Genomic DNA, 15429 nt, shown 5'->3' with positions numbered 1-15429 from the left:
GCAGGGCACGTTCCCAAATCGGAAGAGGCAGCGGGCTCCGCGAGGGGCGAGGGCGGGCCTGGGCCGGGGCAACACGGAAGAAGGCCCCCCGAAACACAAACTAGAGCGTGCCCCGAATTTAGACGGTGCCATCGGCGGGCGCTCCAGAAAGGAGGGCTGCACCCCTGCCAGCTGGGCCTCGGCCTGAGGAACCGGGGGCGGGAAGAGGGAAAGGCAGGAAATGGTCCTCAGCCCGAGGGGAGCGCTGGCGAGGTGAGAGTTTAGCTGGGGCGGCCATCGGGTGGTACAGGGACCCTGGACACCGAAGGTGGAGGACTGGCTCAGCAGAGAGATATGGGGAAGAGTAGGGGGAAAGCGCCGACCTGCGCGGCTGACCTGCCGACCCGTCCGCGGGGCTCCCCTGCCCCTCCCCCAGCGAACCAGGGCTGCTTTGTTCTCAGTGTGAACGTCTTGTCCCCCAGACGCCACCAGAGTCTACCTGCCTGGGGGCCGCAGCTCTCGTCAGAGCGCAGTCCTAGGTGTTCTCTGCATTGATTCTGAATCCCTCCTGGAGTCTGTAGTTCGTACACGTGTGGTGGTTGGACTGTGCTCCCCCGACCCCCTAGAAAAGATGCCAATGTGACCTTCTTTAGAAATAGGGTCTTTGCAGATGTGATTGAGGCAAGCATCGGCCCAGATTGGGAGGGCCTAAGTCCAAGATGGATGTCCTTCTAAGAAGGGGAGACAGGGTGGAAGGCCACCGAACACTGAGGCAGAGCTTGGAGTGAGGCCACCGGGAGCCCAGAGACAGAGGCTGGGGCACCAGATGCTGAAAGAGGCCTCAGGAGGGAGCTCGGCCCCGGGACAGCTTGATTTCAGAGGTCTGGCCTCCAGAGCTGTGAGGGAATACATTCCTGCTGTTTTAAGTCACCCCTTTGGGGGTCATTTTTTACATCAGCCACAGGAAACAAATACAACTGGAATTCCGTTCTGTTCCCTGTGAGACTGGAAGTCTGTGCCCACAGTCCCTGGATATGCCCACCTCCTCACACTTTCGGGAAGCTCTCTCTTGCTTCCCTCAGGTTTCTGCTTAAAGGTTCCCTTGTCAACGTGACCTCTCATGGCCTCTGACAAAATAGCCCCCTGCTCGCTTGCCCTGTTGTCCTGTTCTCCCCAGCACTTCCCACCACCTAAGAAAACAGATGGATTCAGTGGATTCTCCCGGCAAAGTCATCTCAGGTACGTGTCTCCTCAACAGCAGACACCTCCTGGGGCCTGGGCCCAGCCCGGCCCCGCAGACCCTGTACCTGGTCCCTCTCTAACCTGTTGTTTACCAGGTCTGCACCTGTCCTGCCATGAGAACTGACGGGACTTGACCACAGAGACAAGCCCCAGCTTTGTGCCCATGGGATTCAGGGATGCCTTACACATGGATATCTCTACATCTGCCAGCAAAGACCTACAGGAGATCCATCAGGTAGAGACCCCAGTCCTCATTCTACCCTTAGAGCGCAAGCCTGGAAATCCAAGTTGGTGGAGAAGACCAGCCACCTGACACACACGGCCCAGGAAATGTTATTCGGTCCAACAGCAAAGGCGATGGAGGCACAGGTGAGAAACCGTGATTACCTCACAGTTGATTAAAACCACGTTGGATTTTCTTAATTTTTTCATGAGTAAATCAAGTTTCCTTTGATTTGCTGTCACTTGCTTGCTTGCTTAAGCTGCGGTTTAGAACTGAAGATTCAGTATTTGTTTCAGGTTTTTGGACGTTTTTGCATTACCAATAATCACACTAATTCCTAAAACTCAGCTACCTTTTTTGTCTTTTTCTTTGTACCTTCTTATGCCTTTTGAAAAGGGCTTTTATCAAACCAACAAAATACATGGAAGCCTCAGCCAATGGAATGTATCATATTAATGTGAAATTTGCGTTGCTAAAACAGCACTAATTTTGTCTGAATATGAACTAAAAGCACAAGATAAAAATGTTTATCTTTTTTTTTAGATTATCATGATATATTAAGAAATAAAGATTGGAATGAAGATGGAAAAACAAAACCAAAACAAGCAAACAAAAAATATGTTGGAAATGGATACAGGTGAAGGGGAAGCTCATTGGAAACAAAACTGTAATACTTTTTTTTTGGCCACACTGTGGCACGCAGGATCTTAGTTCCCTGACCAGAGATCGAACCCGCTCCCCCTGCAGTGGAAGCTCGGAGTCTTAACCACTGGACCGCCAGGGAATTCCCAAAACTGTAATACTTTTAAAAATGAGAATGAAAGCACACTCTAAGCCCTAGAAAGATGAAAATATCCTTCAGCAAACTTGAGAGACAATGAGAGAAACCAGAAGAGCATCAGTGATGAGGGGGTATCGGAGTCTGAACGCCGGCCTGTGCCCTGGAGCACGTGGGATGCATTGGGGAAAGTTGGTCACCACACGGGATTCTGCGTGAGGTGGCTGGAGTCTCTTCGGATGTTGGCAGGAGACTCCTGTTTTGAAATTCCAGCGCTCTCTGTTCTGCATCATTTTATATATTACATAACCTGGTTAAGGTTCGCGTGCGTGTCTCTGCCTGTCTTCTAATGGGTACAAGAAGAAACTCTGCTGAAATCTCTCTCTGCCCCACAGTGTGGGGTTCTTCTGTACAAAGTCAGCACACAATAAAGGTGTACGTAAGTGAATAGAACACTCCGGTGCCACTGTTCATTCCAGCTTTGGTTCCCTCTTCTGTGAACACAGGAACGAATTCCCAAAGGGAATAGCATTAGATCTCACTGACAGCCCCTTCTCACCCAATCTGCACAAAGTTTGGGGGGGGCCGCTGTGGCCTTCGGTGTCTGCATCAGCCCCTGGCAAGTGGTGGTGCCTGGGGAGTGTAGGGGCTGCTTGCCTCACCTCCCAGTCTGCTAGTAGTCTGCCAGTTGGACACCGTGACTTCTATTCTATTGAGCCCCATCTCCAGGGACGAGTCATCTGGGAAGTGTAAGTGGCAAATCACATGCTCCCTTAACTTGATGGTAGGGTCGAGGGTAGCAAGAGGGAGATTGCTGCAAACCAGGCGGAAGAGAGGGGTCACAGTCAGGAAAGGCAGTAGGAGGCTCATGTGGGCATGGCCGCTGGGGAATGAGTGAATTTCCATCCTCACCCCCAGCTGAGAATAAACCCCATGCGACCACACCTCTTTTTTTTCCATACTCATAATGGCATTCACGAAGGTGGACCTAGTGGCTCTTACTTCACAGGTGTTTGTATCATCTGCTCCGGCTGCCCTAACAAAGTACCAAGACTGAGCGGCTTAAACAACCGGAATTTATTTTTGCATCTTTCTGGAGGTCGGAAGTCCAAGATCAGGGTGTCCACAGGGCTGCTTCCCTCTGAGGCCTCTCTCCTGGGCGTGTAGAAGTCCATCTCCTCCCTATGTCCTCACATGGTCGTCTCTGTGTGTGTGTGTCTGTGTCCTAATCTCTTCTTCTTCCGAGGACACCACTCATAACGGCAGCCGGGCTCGCTCCAATGACCTCACTTCACCTTAATAACCTCTTTAAAGACTGTATCTCCACACACGGTCACATTTGGAGGCACTGGGGGTTGGGACTTCCACATATGAATTTGGTGGGTCCTCAGTTCCTCCCATAACCGTTTTCCAAAAGTATTTGTTGGCATATTTAACTAACTAACTAATTAAGAGAAAAAGGAAGATAAGTCAAACATGACTTCAGATTCTCTTACACCCTCGGGCATGAGGACAGAAGGTCCCTGGGTAGGTACAGTGTCTGGTCAGGTGTGGAGGGCGAAGCAGAAGATGGGGAGCCTGAACACCTCAAGAATACATGTTGCAGAGTCGCCCAGGGTTGATGGTGATGAGACAGGTCACCTGTGCACTGTGGGCCACAGTCTAACTCTCCTGATGATGACTATTTGGGTTGTCCCCAGTTTGGGGCTATGATAAATGATACTACAATAAACATGGGGGTCAAATGGTTGGCAGGACACTCATTCTCTTTTCTCTTGGGCAGACCTAAGAGTAGAATTTCTTGGGCACGTGATAAGAGTATGTTGAGGCTCATATCAGACGGCCCAGATGGTTTTCTGAAGTGCTAGCCCAGTTTTACATTTCCACCAGGAATGATTTAGAATCTCAGGTGCTCTCCCTCATCAACAACACCTGATATTGTCAGTCTCCTTAATTTTAGCCTCATTCTAGAAGGTGAGTAGTAGAACCTCACTGGGATTTGTTTGCATTTCTCTTATGACTGCTGGTGTTGACCATTTTTGAAATTATATCTTTTTTGACAAGTGTCTTTTCAAGAATTTACCCACTTTTTATTAGACTCCTCATCTTATTGAAATGTAAGATGTGTTTACATATGCAAGTGTTTTGTCAAAAAATATGCTATATATAATATGTCACAGACAACAATATACACTGTGGCTTGCCTTTTTATTTTATCGTCTTGGTCACTTAAAGAGAATTTTATGAAGTCCAATTTATCCCTTTTCTCTCTCATTTTTAAAAATTTCTTTATTTTATTTTAGGCTGCGTTGGGTCTTCGTTGCTGTGCACAGGCTTTCTCTAGTTGTGGTGAGCGGGGGTTATTCTTTGTTGTGGTGCACAGGCTTCTCATTGCAGTGGCTTCTCTTGCTGTGGAGCATGGGCTCTAGGCACGCAGGCTTCAGTAGTTGTGGCTCGTGGGCTCTAGAGCGCAGGCTAAGCAGTTGTGGCTCATGGACTTAGTTGCTCTGTGGCATGTGGCATCTTCCCGGACCAGGGCTCGAACCTGTGTCCCCTGCATTGGCAGGCAGATTCTCAACCACTGCGCCACCAGGGAAGCCCCTCACCCCTTCTCTTTTAAGGGTATTCTTATGTGTGTCCTCTCTAAGGAATACCTCCAAATTGTAAAAGTTTACTCCTATGTTTTAGCCTTTGCATTTAGGTCTATGATCCATTTCAAAATAATTTTGTATATGGTGTTAGGTAGCAATTATTTTTTTTTCTCATATGGATGTTGAGTTGTTCTAACACCAGGGCATTTTTGTCAATATTAAGTAATCACAAATGTGTACAGCTATTTCTCAGCTCTCTATTCTGTTCTGTTGATCTATGTGTCCATCTTTTCACCAATAGCAAGCTGTCTTAATTACTGTAACTTTATAATAAAGCTTGAAATCAAGTAGCAGAAGCTCTCCAGTCTGGTTCTTCTTCTTCAAAATTGCTTGACTATTGTCCTTTGAAATTCTAAATAAGCTTTAGAATCAACCATCAGTTTTTACAAAAATTCCTATTGAGGTTTTGATTGGCACTGTACTCAATTTACATATCAATTTGGGCAGAATGAATGTCTTCACGATATGGAGTTTTTCAATCCATGACTATGTTATATCTCTCATTTTATTTATATATCGTTTAATTGCTCTGAGTACTACGTTGTCATTTTCCATGTAGAATTTGTATGTTTTACATTTGATTTAGTTTATTTCTATTTGTTTAATATTTCAACAATACTATAAATGGAATTTTAAAAATTAAATTTTCTTATTATTTGTCACCACTGTGTGGAAATACAACTGATTGACATTAATGTGGACTTTATGTTTTGTAACCTTGTTAAATTCACATAGTAATTCTAATAGGTATTTTGTTTTGCATAGGCAATTGTGTTGTCTAGGAAACCTTTCCAAATTCTGTCTTATTTCTTGTTTGTTTGTTATTTACATATTGTCTTATTACCATGGTTAAGACTGTGAATATGATGTTGAATAGAAGTGGACACCTTAATTTGCTACTAATTACAAAAAGTAGCAAATTAAGACTCTCAACCATGGCTTAATACTACAAAAATATTCAGAAAAAAAAAAAAAAAAAAAAAGAAGTGGACACCTTCATCTTGCTCCCAATCGTAGAGAGCATGCAATCTTTCATGATTAACAGTGGTGTCAGCTTTAGGTGTATGCTGATATCCTTTGTCAGTTTGAAAATTTTTCATTCTACCCATAGTTTTCTGAGTGTTGTTAATAAAGGAATTGTAAGTTTTGTCAAAAGTTGTTTCTGCATTTATTGAAATAATCATATCATCTTTCTCCTTTATCTTGTTAATACGATGAATTACATTGGTTGATTTTGCCAAGTTGAGTCAATCTTAAATTCCTGAGATAAACCCCATTTGTGCATGATCTGTCATCCTCTGATAAGTTGCTGGACTCGATTCCTTAACATATTTGAAGATTTTTGTTTCTATATCATGAGACGCACAGGCCTGTAAAATGATAATGTACCAATGACCAAGTGAAGTTCATCTCACTAATGCAAGGTTGGTTTGACATTTGAAAGTCAATTAATGTAACATACTATATTAATAGAATTAAATTAAAAAAATATGTTTATTCAATAGATACAGAAAAATAAGTTTCAAGAAAGTACAACCCCCATCCATGATTAAAAACTCATAGCAACCTAGGAAAAAAGGGAAATCTTCCAAACTTAAGGACATCTTCAAAACTTACAGCAGCACCATGCTTAGTGAAGACAGACTGACCTTCCCAACTCAGGTGAGGGCAAGGATGCCTCCCTCACACTTCTGTTGCATCACACCAGAGAGTCTGGCTAGTGCAAGGAAGGCAGACAACGAAGGAGACAGCAAGCAAACGGGAAAGTTTGGAATAAAACTTTATTCACAAAAGACATAATCATTTATACAGAAAATTTTACAAATCTACAGAAAGCTAATACAACCAATAGCCAAAGTTAGCAAGATTGCAGAACACCTGGTCAATATACAAAAATTACTTGTACTTCTATATAAACAATGTCAAAATATGTCACACAAAGGCATTCCCAATGGCTTAAATAAATAAATAAAATGCTTAGTAATAACTTTAATAAATGTTGTTCAAAATTTCTACCCTAAAAATTATAAAACATTCCTGAGAAAATTTTTAAAGGCCTAAATAAAAGGAACGGTAGAGTATATTTACGGATTGAATGAGTCAATATTTTTTAAGAGAGCGGTTTTCCACGACTTGATCTATATTATCAATTAAATCCCAATCAAACCCCATGGGTCTTTTTGTAGAAATTGAGGAACTAATTCAAAATTTACATGGTAATATAAAGGACTTAGAAGTTCCAAAACAATTTTATGAAAGAAAATTAAAGTTAAAGGACTTATGCTTTTAACTTCAAATTTAAGACTTTCTGTAAAGAGATAAAAACAAAACAATATGGTATTGAGCTAAGGATAGACAGATCTCAATGGGACATTGTTGAGAAGCCAGAAATACACCCACACTCAAATGGGCAACTGTATTTTTTGGCAAAAGTGACAAGATAATTCACTGGGTTAAGTATAGTCTTCAATAAGTGGCACTGAAACAACTATGTACTAGATGGGGAAAAAAATAATGTTGACTCTTACTACATACCACACACAAAATTACTCCAAAATGAATCATAATAGGTAAATGTAAGAGCTAAAATCATAACAGTTGCAAAAATTACATAGGAGAAAATCTTCATGACCTTGGATCAGGCATATATTTCTTTAAAAGGACACACAACACACATACACATCCCACAAGGCAAAAAGAATGATTTCTGAAAATTGAATTTTATCAAAATGGGAAGTTTTGCTTGTTGAAAAACTCCATTAATAGAATAAAAAAAATGAAAATGCAAGCCACAGTTTGGGAGAAAATATCTGCAAAACCTATATCTGAAAAAGGACTTGTGTCCAGAATATATAAAGAACTCTTATAATGCAAAAATTAGAAGAAAAACAATGCATTTTAAAAATGACCACAAGAATTGTACAGCCACTTCAGAAAATAAGGTATATGGATGGCCAACAAGCACGTGCAAGGATGATCAGCATCATTAGTTATTTGGAAAATTCACATTAAACCATAATGAAATGCCACTTTGTTCTGAAACATACGTGTGGGATTTTACCTCAGGGAGGTGACTGAGTTCCAATATTGAGAGGTTAATGCCATCGAAAGAAGAATTTATTACTCACTTTTCACATATCAGATCAGGCAACATTCCGAGTTTCTTTAAACAGTCTACACTGGTTGGGATGTGAAGAAACGTGCAGTCTCTTATACTGATATTTGGAGTACAAAACAGAACAGAAATTTGGCAATTCCAGCTAAAACCACACATTTAGTCACCCTACGGCCCAGACATCCCTTTTTTTAGGTTCCAGGCTGAAGCTGCGCCTTCCCCAGCAAGAGCCTGTAAGAAAGCTGCCGATCGCAGCACTATTAATAAAGTACAAGCTTATAACCAGCACAAAGGCCCTTCACTCAGGGTCTGGTTGAATAACTATGATGCACCCTTGAAGGCAATATTACTCAGGTACTTTTGGGAAAAAAGGGAAAATTCTGTAGAAAGTAATTCGTAGTGATCTACTTGAGTTATTGTTAAGAAAACACAGCAAGTTTGGGAAGGAGGTATGTAACCTGAGAAAGAAAGGGAGAGGGTTTATTGACTTATGGTCATGAACGTGTGCATGTATTTGCTCACATTTGCAAAAAGAAATGCTGGGAAGACTTGTAGAAGTTAATGAGGGCAGAGACGGTCAGCTGGAGGGCAGGAGAGATGGAAAACGGGGGAGACAAAGGGGCCAAGACTGCTGAGCACAATTCCCGTGACTCTTAACCATGGAAGTTATTGAATTACAAAAATTCAGTCAAAAAGAGGAAAAGTCCTAAAATTAATTTAGGTAGGAAAAAAATAAATCTTTGTGTAAAATTGATAACAGATAAAATACTATCTTCAAGTAATTTTGAATACTGTTTTGTGGATCCCAATTGTGATATGTTCTATATGCAAAATGATTTACAAAGAAAAAAAAAAACTGTACTGAGTGATTTATTGTTAGTAGTAATGTTGATATTTATGGTTTTGAAACTTTATGTATATTTCAGAATAAATCAATAAATATACATTGGTGAAAGAAACAAGACTTTCAATATATGAGGAGAGATATAAAGAAACATTAACATTAAATATGAGTTGAAATATATGTGTGCTTATTTCAGATATAATTTAGTATCTACCATAATTCAGGATCTCTATATATAATATATATTTTTTCTCAGACTAATGTAAAAATCTAGAAAAGTCAGAGATTTCAAAAGATAAATATAAAAACATGCTCTTCTTCTCATCCCATTACAGTATACACCCAATTCATCATATTTGTATATAATTTTTAAAAATTCAAGTATAGTTGAGTTACAATGTTTTGTTGGTTTCAGGTGTACAGCACAGTGATTCTATTGTGTATATATATATATATATACACACATATATATGTATTCTTTTTCAGATTCTTTTCCATTATAGGTTATTATAAGGTATTGTATATAGTTCCCTGTGGTATACAGTATGTCCTTGTTGTTTATCTATTATACATATATAATAGATTTGTTAATCCTAAACTTCCAATTTATCCCTCCCCCGACCATATATAACTTTAAAAAATCACCAAATATTTATAAAAGTCAAAAAATATAGAAGGCAGTTCCTGGCTTTGCATCTCCAGGAGAATGCTTCCTCTACCGTCCCCTTGTCACGTGCCCTGCCTTCCTGTGCTCAGAGGGGGCATCATATAATGTGGGCCCCACATCTTCTCCAGCCCTCATGCCCTGAATGTCTCTGAAGACACACACAGTCAAGGTACTGACCCTTATCACCACAAGGTTCCTTCCTGTTCCCTTTTGTAAACACGCCCCCTCCCTCTTACTTCCTAACTCCCTCACTTTGTCTCTCCTACCTGGCAACCACCAAACTGTTCTCCATTTCTCAACTTTTGTAATTTCAAAATGTTCTCCTGGTGGAATCACGCAGTGTATAACCTTTGGCACTGGCTTTTGTCCTTCGGCCTCATTCTCTGGAGATTCATGAGAGTTCTTGTGTGGACCAATAACTCACTCCTGCATACGGTTGAGCATTAGTTCGTTCTACCTACTGAAGGACATCTGGGCCGATTCCAGTTTCTGTCTATTATACATAAAGCTGCTATGAACATCCGTGTACAGGGTTTGTGTGAACATAAGTTTCTGTTTCTCTGGGAATGATGCCCAAGAATGCAATCTCTAGACTTCATGGTAGCTGCAAGTTTAGTTTTATAAGAAACTGTCAAACTAGTTTCCAGAGTGGATTTACCATGTTATATTCCCACCAGCACTGGATGAATGATCTTGTTTCTCTGCATTCTCACCAGACGTTGATGTTATCTCTATGTTATTTTTTTCATTTTAGCCATTCTGATAGGTGCATATATTTCACTGTGGTTTTAGTTTGCATTTCCTTGATGGCTAATGACGTTGAGCATCCTTCATATGCTTATTTGCCATCTATATATCCTTTTTGGTGAAATTTCTTTTGACTAAATTTTAATTGGACTGTTTTTTATTGTTTTAGTTTACTATTTTGCTTTGAGTATTCTTTATATATTCTAGATACTAGTCCTTTGTCGGATATATGGTTTGGCCAAAAAGTTTGTTCAGTTAGTGAGTACATTGTTGAATAAAATTTCTGGTGAAAATGAAAAATGTGTCTTCTTTTTTTACTTACAACCGAACAAACTTTTTGGCCAACCCAATATTTTCTGTCTGCAACTTACCTTTTCATTCTTTCAGAGAACAAAAGTTTTAAATTGGATGAAGCCCAACGTATCAAATTTTCCTTTTATAGATTGTGCTTTTGGTGTCCAGTCTACAAATTCTTTGCCTTGCTCTAAATCTTGAAGATTTTCTCCTCTATTTTTCTAAAAGTTTCATAATTTGACAGTTAAGTCTGTGATCCATGTTTAGTTAATTTTTGTATAAGATATGAGACTGGGTTGGAGTTTGTGTGTGTGTGTGTGTGTGTGTGTGTGTGATTTATGGATGTCCAATTGCTCCGACACCATTTGCTGAAATGCTTTGCACCTTTGTCAAAATACGTCAGGAATATTCATCTGGGTTTGTTTCTGGATTGCCTTTTCTGTTCCAATGATGTCATGTCTTGATATCCGGTAGACTGATTCGTCCCACTTTATTCTTCTTTGTCAAAATTGTTTTAGCTATCGTATGTAAGGTTTGTGCCATTAAAAATAAGTTTTACAATAAGATTGTATCTACAAAACCCTTGCTCAGATCTAAGTAGTGCTTTAAACACTTGTTCTCACTGAATTTTTCACTAAAAATATCATAAAAGTCCAGTTTGCTTTTGGTCAAATTTCCTTTTTCCCAAATGTCTGTGTGCTGGGAACAGGTCATTTGAGATGCAAAAATAAAAATGCACGCTCACTTTCCTCAAGGAATGCAAGGTTTGGGGCTGATTGCTAACTCAGGAATTTATTTTTAAAATTAAATGTTATTTTAAGTGCGTATTTCCATTGGGCCCTAAAATTTAACATCCCAAATCAACCGTGCTTTACACTGGAGAGCAGGGCTCCTGAGGCGTGATCGGATCTGCCTGGATTACGAGTGTCCATGACACTCAGGTGCAGAGGAATCTCCAAGGAGGGAAGCGGGGGTAAAATGTAAGCAAGTGTCCCTGTGATTTTTTTTGTTTCTTTCCCTCAACACCCTGCTGTACCTTTTAGAAGTAAAGGTGAATAACCAAGAGCAAGCCATCCACTCATTCTTTCATTCATTCAATCAATACTTGTCTAGCTCCCACGATTTGCCAGGCCTGAAGGCAGAGGCATCACTGAGGTCAGAGAACCTTCACACCCGGACACCAGCAACAGCTCTGGCTGCGGCTGCCACAGAGCCCCGAGGCAGAGGGATGAAGGAGCCCCGTGGGCAGGATGCTCTCGGGGGAAGCAACGTGTACAGGCTGATGTGCGAGGGGGTGTAGCTGCAGGAAGAAGGGTCAGCAGGCCAGGGGGCCCGAGCCGAGAGCAAGGGGGCAGCCAGCCCGAGGGCTGCCTGCCAGTGGAAGTAAGCCGCAAGGGCCTTCCACCCGGTGGTGGACGCAGGGGAGCCTTTGGAATTGTGGGGATTCCCAGGAAGCAGCACCCTTTCCTAGCCTGGCTCTGAGCAGGTTGGGGAATAGAATGGAACGTGGAGGCCTCTGTAATCACTGCCGGGGCCAAGCTGCCGGCCTCTCTGCCTGAGCAAGGCCTCTCCGCAAATGTGTGTGCAAGATCCAATCCGTCTAGCTGCAATGGAGAGAATGAGAGCAGAGAGAATTGTTTCTAGAAGCAGCTTAATTGCCAGAAAGGCACAGAGTTGTATTCTGGGAGTGAGGGGTGTGTGGGGGGTGAGGGCCTGCCGGGGCCTGGAGTCTTCCTACCCTGCCCCAGCCTCTCTTCTGCTTTCCTTTCTAGGCTACACTCTGCCCTCCCCCTTGGCCATCCCCCCATCTTTCTGTCTTCCACAGCCCTTCTCTCTAATCGTAACTTTAATTTTCTCAAATACATGTACTGTGTGTAGAGAGAAGATGCAGAATTCCATCCAGGGCAAAGGCATCTCTCTCCCCATAGACGCGTGCAGGTGGCCGGTGGCAGCAACGCTGTCCTTCCCCTCCAGAGCCCTCTGTGACGGTGCCTCGGCCCTGAGCAGAGCAAGTGGCCATGGGGTGAGCTGCTAACCTGCAGGTCCCAGACGAGGGGCCCAGGGTCCTGTAGGGAGCGCCCTGCCCAGGAAGCCCCTCTCTACCTGCCATGCTCTGGACGATGGCCCAAAGACACATGGGTGACAGTCCGTTCAAAGGTCTAAACTGCAAATCCAAGACTTTGTTTACCTTTATATTTTGAAGGGTAGGGGGATGAAGAGAGGAAGAAAGAAACAAAAATGCAAATTTTTGAGAACCTGTTTTTTTGTGTTTTTTTAAAGAAAGCTCTCCTAAATTAGTTCACTATACTTCTGTGCTATGACTCTTCTTTTTAAATGATAACACATATTTTTCTTTTAATTTTCAAAGTGTAAAATATTTCACATGGTAGGAATGTACAGAGTAATAGAATCCCACGTAACCATCATTCCAAGTTAATAATCTTTTGTGACGTTTGCAGCAGATGTATTTTTCAGAAATAAAACATGACTAACACAGTGGAGTCCCCTCACCCCCCTTCCCAGGCACTCAGTGGGCCTGGAGCGGAGGGGAGACCTTCCTCCCCACAGCATTACTGCACTCCCCACCCCCATGTGTAAATAGCACACATATTGCTGGGTCTTGTCAAATTCTGTCATGGGCATCAAGTTGTCTGTATCCTTTTAAAAAAAATTATTATTATTTTCCCCGCTCAACTCTGTATTCTCAGGACTCACTCATGTTGATACCAGCAGACCTATCTTACTCACTTTCATCCCTGGGGAACATTCTGTTCCATGGAATATGCCACAGACTCTGTATCCAGGCCTCTCCTGCCATTTAGGACGTTTCCAGCCCTGCACTTTGCAAACAATGCTGCAAGGGCTGTGCTGGGCCCTCCGTGCCCCTGCCTGGCATTTTTCTTGTGGTGGACGATAAGGCAAGGCATCCAAGGGTGATAGGGAGTGGGCATCTCCTGCTCTTTCAGATGTGGCCAAATGTCTCCCTGATTCCTTTGTAGCCATTTCAACTAGCATGGCAGGGAGTGTGAGTGCCCTGTCTCTGCACACCCTGGGCCTCGTTTGGTGACATCCAGTGGGCGTAAAGTGGCATCTTATACACTGTATGATTTCCCTGTCAAGAGTGACTGTGAGCCTCTGCGAACTTGGCTCTTAGGTCTCCTCTGTGTGGAGGGTCTCTGCCCGCATCCCTGACCCATTTCTCCACTGGGTGGCTTGCCTTCACCCGTTGACCTTGGGAACCCTTCCTGATTCTGCAGAGCAGTCTTTGCCGTTTAGGTGGGCTGCAAATATCTTCTCCCTGGTTGGTGTCAGCAATTTATTTTCTATCCAACTGAAGTTTTTACTTTTAATGCAATCAAATGTATCAAACTTTTCTTTCTGCATTCCCTCCAGAATTAAAAAAAAAAAAAAAAAAATCCTCCCTTACCCCTGGCTCTGCAACCCAGCTGTGTCAGAGTGTGTGGGAGAGCTTGGGGAGGGCTGGTGTGTGCGCCTGACTACGCGTCGCCGAATCGTGGTCTGGGCGAGCCATTTGGGTGCACAAACCGAGAGTTAGCAAAAGGATATGAAGCGTGGCCCCAGACAAACGCCCTATACAGCTTCGCTTCTCTGATGAAAGCAATTGTCAAAACACACTTCCTTCTCCTCCCATGTTTTCTTGCGAGCGAGGATCCTACCTGCTCCGGCCGGTCGGAGCGACTCGCGCGGTCTCTGCAGCCCCCTGGGCGCGCTCACACCCGCACTCACGTCCCACGGTGCGCTCCGGAGTGTAAAACGGAGAATGCGAAGCGAGTGATGGAGTAGCTGCCGGAGGAACTGAGGGTGGGGTGGGGAGAGGTGGGGGATGGAGGTGAACTAAGTTCTTCCAACGACTGTCTTGCAGAAACACTTAAAGAAAAGTGAAAAGAACAAACTGACAACTCATCTCTTTCCACTTGCCCAGAGCAGCTCCCGCGGCGCGCGGACCTCCCCGGGCAGCGCGCGTGTGCGCGCGCACGTGTGTGCGAGTCCACGCCGTGAACGTGGAGGGCTGAGGACTCCCGAACACTTCTCCTTCCAGGGAGCCGCCGATTGCAGGACGAGGGCGCTCGGGTCTTCGCTGCTCCGGAAACGGGTCTCCGGTAACTCGGATCCCTCATCCCGTACCCGGCCCGCGCCCCTCCCCCCCCGCACCCGCCATCCAGTTCCCGCTCGGCGCTCCAGGCCCGGGACTCGGACGCCGGCGGGGACCTGGGCGCGGGGCCGCGCGCACGCCTCGCCTCTAGGGTCTGCGGTTCCGTGCGGGGAGGAGTGATGAGCCGAGAGCCAGGGGAGCACGCAGGCCAAGCCTGCGGGATGCTGAGAAATGGCGAGGGGAGGATTCTCGGGGCGCAGCGCGGGAGAAACTTCAGGAAGCGCGTCGGAGGCGGGGCATCTGTGCTGCCACTAAAGGAAACCGGGAGGGACACGTTAGCGGCCAGGAGACCTCGCAGTCGTCCGAGCTCCGAGGTCGAGCCGCTGGTGGGAGAGCCGGGTCGCCGGCTGAGCCCAGAAGGTGCAGAAGAGAGCTCCCTGCGTCCTGGGGCCCCAGCCCGGGTGCCCACCCGCGGCGCTGCCCGCAGGGCCCTGGCTTTCGGGCCCGTGTGAAAACCCCGGGCCGCGTCCTAGCTCGGGGTTCCTGGACAGGAGCGTCAGGGACCCCTGGGCCTCGCGCGGGTTCGCCTACGACTTTGTTTTCCAGACACACGTGGCCGCATCAGAAGAGAGTTTGAGAACCTCGGAAATCCAAAGTGTCCACAGAATCGTGACCGGGCTCAACCCCGCTTGGAAGGCATTTACGTTTCAGTTTGACTTAAATTTTGTACAATTTATAGCGACGTATTTCGGTTTTCCAAAAAAGAAAAGAGAAA

At 44.3% G+C, this 15429-nt stretch overlaps 1 long non-coding RNA gene across 1 annotated transcript; it reads left to right on the top strand.

Annotated features, from left to right (window-relative positions):
* The first annotated feature begins 576 nt into the window (after nucleotides 1-576).
* LOC309623894 lies at nucleotides 577-15423 on the top strand. Its single transcript, XR_014241713.1, has 2 exons — nucleotides 577-14661; nucleotides 15261-15423. It is a non-coding gene; the product is annotated as an uncharacterized lncRNA (long non-coding RNA).
* The last annotated feature ends 6 nt before the right edge of the window (nucleotides 15424-15429 follow it).

This window comes from Balaenoptera borealis (genome assembly GCF_965194805.1).
Source record: "Balaenoptera borealis genome assembly, chromosome: 2".
In the NCBI taxonomy this organism is placed as follows: Eukaryota; Metazoa; Chordata; class Mammalia; order Artiodactyla; family Balaenopteridae; genus Balaenoptera; species Balaenoptera borealis.
The sequence above is the reverse complement of the archived record's forward strand: the minus strand, read 5'-3'. Positions and strand labels throughout refer to the sequence as shown.